Source organism: Ictidomys tridecemlineatus, chromosome 10 (genome assembly GCF_052094955.1).
Source record: "Ictidomys tridecemlineatus isolate mIctTri1 chromosome 10, mIctTri1.hap1, whole genome shotgun sequence".
Lineage (NCBI taxonomy): Eukaryota > Metazoa > Chordata > Mammalia > Rodentia > Sciuridae > Ictidomys > Ictidomys tridecemlineatus.
Genome location: NC_135486.1, coordinates 134,101,283 through 134,107,540, shown reverse-complemented (window position 1 = coordinate 134,107,540; position 6,258 = coordinate 134,101,283). Strand labels below are relative to the sequence as shown.

At 52.1% G+C, this 6,258-nt stretch overlaps 1 non-coding gene across 1 annotated transcript; it reads right to left on the bottom strand.

Annotated features, from left to right (window-relative positions):
- Positions 1 to 5,445: 5,445 nt before the first annotated feature.
- Positions 5,446 to 5,518, bottom strand: Trnaa-ugc (transfer RNA alanine (anticodon UGC)). The gene has a single exon. It is a non-coding gene; the product is annotated as a tRNA-Ala (tRNA).
- Positions 5,519 to 6,258: the final 740 nt, after the last annotated feature.

Below are 6,258 nucleotides of genomic sequence, written 5' to 3'. Positions count from 1 at the left end.
CATTTCAGTATAGAGATAACAGGGTAAAAATAAACTCCCCAGCGCCTGCAGCAGCACCCGCTTCTCTGCTTCACAGTTCTTATCTCTCTCCGCTTTGGGGACAGAAAGGTTCCTTTCAGGTCACCGCTTGACCTGCCTCATCCCAGCCCTGGGCAGGGAGGAGAAGGTGTGGGTCATCGTCTTCCATCTGTCCACACTTGCCCATTCACTTCTGGGGAGTCGAGGGACAACTCCGCTCCCTTCCTGCAACCCCTCTTATTTTCCAAAGCACCTTCCATGGGATGCTCCAGCCACATGGCCTGGACTGAGGTCTCCACCTTCCAGAGGGTCTCGGAAAGATGAAACGATTCGTCCAAAGTCACACAGTGTGCTAATTTGCACTTCATCTGTTCTGGTCTCATGCCAGGGTCTTTTCTGCCTGTCTTTGAGCAGGGACAAAAAAAAAGAACTTGATTCTTCTGCAGGGCCCAAAGACAGCCAAGCAAGCTGGGTACCCTGCCACTCCTATGGGTAGCCTCCACAGAAGTCTCCTGGGACATAAGCATCCTGTGTGCCACCTGACAGCCACACCCCTCACCAGCACACACTTTGTTAGAGCTTTGTGTTCTACTTGTTTACCACAGAAGAACACAGGGGACAAGTGAGTCTCAGGGACCCAGCCCCAACTGCTGCTGAGGTGCACAGAGGGTCCTTGAGCCTCAGGTCTCTCATCTACACCATGCTGGTAAAAATAGGTCTGCACCGTAGGATTGTTGCAGGGCCTACATGCGTAAGTCATCACGTGCCTGGCACTTAGCCTGTGCCTGGGATATGATCGTCTAAGATTCGGAGCTTCTCCTTACGATGGTAGCTCTTCCTACGACCGCGTTCACGTATGGTGACAATGCCACTCGCCCATGTCGGTGGAACACGCCCTCGGAGTTCTCTGTCTCTCGGTGGCCAAGGATTTGCACTGAGCCATTTCATCAGTTAAGACTTCTGTGGTTGCCAGTGACCGAAACAGCGATCCTCGCTGGGTTACATGAAAAGGGAATTTATTGGCTCAGTGGATAACTCTAAAGGCGGCCAAGGGTAGAGCCTAGCTTCAGGCACAGCTGGATCAAGGGATGGAAAGGATACCATCAGGATTGGGTTTCTCTATCCCGGTTTCTCAGCCCAGTTCCCTCGCTGTTTGCTCCGTCCCCAAGGTGGCAGAAATGGCTGCAGGGGCACCTCATCCTCTTGGTTTCAAAGTCAGTGGGAAAGAGCCAGTCCCGGCATTCTCAGGAAATCTCTGTGCATCTCACTGCCCAGCCCTGAACCCACCCATTGCTATGGATGGAACAGAATGTCCAGAAAGGGACAGGCCCTAGAGCCGGCGGGCCGGGGTGGGGGGGGGCACTCCACTCCAACCCCAGATGAGAAAGGAGTAAACAGGTGGCCCAGAGGGTAATCAGGCACAGCTACCAAAAAAAAAAAAAAAAGAGGTGTCTTCTGCAGCCACCCACTCTCTGGCCTTGTGCCCCAGAGTGGACATCGGTCCTCAACCTCTGAAATCCCAGGGAGCAGAAGAGGCTACCACGGAGCTGTGAAGCCAGGCCAGCCATCTCTGACAAAAATCAAAAACGGTCATCTAAAGATGCCTCGGTGCCAGCCGCTGACCAACTGGACCAGCTGGCTTCAAAGAAGATGCTTCTCTGAACCTGACCCCCACAGCCTGCTGGGCAGAAGCCAGGCTCCTTGATCAGCGGCTGACATCTGGGCTCTTCTCTAAGCCTTTGTTAATTACTTGTTTGTTTTTTTTTAAAAAAAGAATCATCTGTGACAAAAAAAAAAAAAAAATCAAACCTTTCATGGTCTGCAAAATTGTACGTGCAGCACAGAGTAACCTAGCTGCTTTGGGCTCCGACCTGGGGTTCATGGTAGTTATCAATAAAAAGAAGGGTAAGACACACCAGGAGGACTTAGTGGCTTATCCAGCACCAACTTGAGACTCCATGAAATTAAAACAGTTGAAAACAAATTAGAAAGGGAGTAACTTTCCCACTGGGTGATTGAGTTGGGTTTAACGCCTGTACCATCTGCAATTCTCTGGCGCTCTGTGAGAGAGCGTGTGTGCGTCTCCCACCTCGGCTGGAAGAATTCGACGGATGCTGGCCCACCTGCAACCTCAAGGATGCTCTTGAGCCTCCCTTCCTCAAGCCTGCAGGAGAGACGGGAAAGAAGAGGGCGAGGGAGCAAGGAAGAGTTCTTTTAAAATAATTATGATCGTTATGGATGCATCTGCTAGTGGGAGACTCTGGGAATTACTCCTAAAAGACTGGAAAGAATTTCCTCCTTTGATCTCGATTCAGAGCCAGAGAAAATCAAATTAAGAAAGAAAAGCAAGGGAAGATTCTCAGTGGGAAGGAAAGAGCAGGGTTGGGGCTGGGAGTGGGGTTCTGGGGAAAAGATGGGGTGAGGGCAAAACCCCTGGACACCTTCCTTTCTCATCTGGATGTGGGTAGGCTGAGGAGGAAGAGCTGAGAGCTAGAGAAAAGGTGAGACCGGCAAAGGGGAGGGTTTTTGGTCTCCTGCAGGACTTCCCACCCTCCCTCCAGGGCCCTCCAGAGTGCTGCCCATCCAGCTGGTGAGGAATCGGTTCCTGCACATCAACCAAGATGGCGGGGCTTCCTCCACAAGGGTGCTGGCTCCCACGGGAGCCCTGCAAATTCTCCCCGACACGGAGCCAAACGCCACAACAAGCTTAGCAGGCGTGGGCGTGTGAGAAGTTGGGGGTTCTTTTTTTTTTTTTTTTTAAATGGTCCTGTCACTTCTCTAATTTTCTTGTGTGGTTGCTAAGCAGCACGCCTCTGCCCCATTTCCACTTCCCTCTGCTCCTGCTGTCTTTGTCTCTCTCCGCCCTCCACCCCCACAAGCTCCCGGCGCTCCCTCCCTCCTCCCTGCCTCGTGTGGAACTCAGGGAGCAGGCCCCAGAGTGGGTCCCAGCTCCCAGGGGGGCACAGTGACAGGCACAGTGGCGGATGTTCAGATGGAGGCACTCACCACCCTGCTCTGCAGAAAGACCTTTGCTGGAGCCACTCTGGATCCCCCAGCCGAGCTGAAGGATTCCTCCCTTCCTTCCCTCCCTCCCTGCCTCTGCTCACCTCCTTTCCTTCCTTCCTTCCTTCCTTCCCTCCTGCCCTCCCTGATAATGCTACAAGTCTTTGCCTCAAAACCAGAGCGTCTGCACATGCTCTGCAGGTGATGTGCTGAGGGAAGCAGGCCCACGGGAGACGGTGGGGAATGGTGGAGGCTGCTCCCGCGGGAGCCTGGGGAGGCGCTGCACTAGCTCTCAGCAGCCATGGTTGGGCAGGACCAGGGCGTGGTGTTAAAGTGGGCCGCAGCGGGAGGAGCTGGTAGGTAGGCTGGAGAAGGCTGGTCTGTACGTTCCCACTGGGTTGTTGGAGAGGTAGCCTTGGCAGCAGGGTGGAGGATGGGTGGGAGGAGGGCAGTCAGCTATGGCTCCCAAGAGGTTAGAGAGAAGGCTCGGTGGTAGCCCTGGGCCCTGATTTCTACAGGACCCTCATTTGTGTGGGTAGCAGAGTGGCCCAGTGGATATCAGAAAAAAAGAGCTCAGGGTGGAGAGAACGGATGGTCACTTTTCCCTTGGTTTCCAAAGCCACCCATTCCCTTCTGTCCTGCCCTGTCCTAGACCAGAGGTTAGTAAGGTCACTCACTGGACGGATGTGGCCACAAGGGATCCCGGAGGGCCATGCAGAGGCCACGGGGCTATATCACTTCCAGCTGGGTCACTACAGTAGGACAGCGGGGCCACGGTAGGTTGCCGGAAGGGAGGGAGGCCTGAGGTCTGGCCTGCGTCCATGCCACGTGAGGCCCTGTGCCTGGGGTCTCCCCGTGGCCAGGACAGAGCCCACAGGCCCCAAAGGGCTCTTCCTCCCTGCTCCTTTCTCACTAGCCACAGAATGTAGTTGGATGGTGCAGAGACCTGAACCAGGCACAGGGACCCCTGCCCTTACAAACAAACCAGCCAAGTCCCTGAGGGGGCAGAGGAACGGCCCACCGCTGAGAACCCTGTGCCGGGAATGACACTGGAGGAGGAGGCTCCAGAGCCCAGAGCTCAGAGGATGCACTTCCTGTGTGTGTTCTGTGCAACGTAGAGAATGGCATCCAGGGCAGCGGTTCGGCAGCAGCCCCCATGCACAGCGGGATTTCTAGCTCCCCTGCTCAGCTACAATGCAACCCCAAGACCATGGGCCTGCCTGGTTCTCAGGCCCAGTTTCTGAGGTCCGGCTCTCCCCTAGATGTGCCTGGATCTTACTGCTGAGGGCCTGGGCCAAGGCATCCAACCTTCCAGTCTCCAAGAAAAGTAGAGGGAGCTTCCCCCCTAGGAGGGAAGTTTCCAGACAGAGAGCCACCCCTACCCCCATCATCCTCTCCCTGGGCCCCTGGGGGCTGGCCCTGCCCTGGGAGCCTCCAGCAGCTGATGAACAGCTGGGAATACAAAAAAAGATCCTTGGAGAAGGACAGAGCCAGCTTATTTCTATGTGGCTTTGTTTTCAGGAGTAGTGAAGGGAGCTGCCTTTGGGGGCCTTTTGTTCGCTTTGCTTCACAAAGCAGTTAGGAGAGGAGGAGGGAAGGTGGGGCCCTACAAGTCAGTCCCACTCAGCCAGTATTCACTCCTGGCCCCTGGTACCGCATGCCCAGGAGTAGGGGACGCAGCACAGCCCGCCTCCCTGAGACGAGCAGGGAGAGCCCAGCTTCTGTAGCCATCAACAGCAGGCGGGACCCACCAGGCTCCAGAGGAGACCTTACCTTTCCCATCCAGTCAACCCCAGTTCTGAGGGGTAGGTGGCATTATTCCCATTTAACTAATAAAAAAGCAAAGCTCAAAGAAGGGAAGCAATTTGCCAGAGGCCATGCTGCTGAGGAGCAGGCTCCCAGTGGAGTTTCAAACCAGGGCTCTCTGGCTGTACGGCTAAGCTACTGCTGCAGACCACCAGCCAGGAGGAAGGATGTTCTGGAGATGGTCCCGGAGAGGGCTGGATTCGATTCAGGGAACCTGCAGGGGATGGCTGTCCTCTGTCCGGCACTGTGCTCACCCAGTCCAGGGGCCCCTGAGGCCAGTCTCCCACCTTACTCTATCAAAGACACATGTCCAGCTCCTAAAACACTGGGAAACGGCCATGAAAATTTTCCACAAAGAATTAAAAGCTAATAAACAAGGTGTAGACATAACAGCAAGAACATCTATGTTCCAACATCAAGCTTAAGAATGAAATGTTTCTCCACCCACTTGGTGGTCTCCCTCACACACTAACCATTCCCTCCTGGGTTTGTCACAGCCTTCCCAGTTTGTGTTCTTATTATTCACATTCACATGCTGGTCTCTGTGCCTCTACTACATTCGTGTGTGTGTGTTCCTGAACAATAGTGATATTTGCATTTTTTTCATTTTTTTGCTTTTGGTGGTGCTGGGGATTGAACCCAGGGCCTTGTGCATGCAAGGCAAGCACTCTACCAATTGAGCCATATCCCCAGACACATTTTCAGTATTTTTATATCAATGATGTGTTGTATGTGTCCATATGCATCTTGCTTTTTTAGAAACAGCTTTATTGAGATATTATTTATATACTCTTCAAGTCACCTATTTAAAATATAAAATTCAATGGCTTCTAGAATATTCAAAATTGTGCATGCATTTGTCACCATCATCCGTTTAGAACGTTTTCATCAACCACCCCAAAGAGCACTTCCGTCCTCCAATCAGCCACATTCCCTCTAGACCTTGACTCATCTCCTTTCTCTCTCTAGGTTGAGCATCTTTTCATGTCATTTGTTTAAAAGAGGTCATTTGTTTATCTTTGGAGAAACATCTACTCAGATCCTTTGTCTATTTTAAATGATCGATTACCTTTTTAATATTGAGTTGTGATCGCTCTTTGTATATTCTAGACTCGAGTCTCTCATCAGATATATGAGTTGTGAGAATTTTCTCCCGCTTCGTGGGTTGTATTCACTCTCTTGACATCTTTGAAGCAAAATGTTGTTCATTTCCATGACTGATGTGTCTGCTTTTTTCTTTTGTTGCTCGTACTTTGGGTATTATATCTGAGAGATGATCAACTGAACCAAGGTCACGCCGTTTTACACCCGTGTTTTCTTCTAAGAGTTTTATAGTTTTAGCTCTTCCATTTAGGTCTTGGAATCCATTTTGAATTAATCTTTGTTTACGGTCCAGCTTCGTTTTGTCGTTGCTGTTTGTTCTGTTTTGTT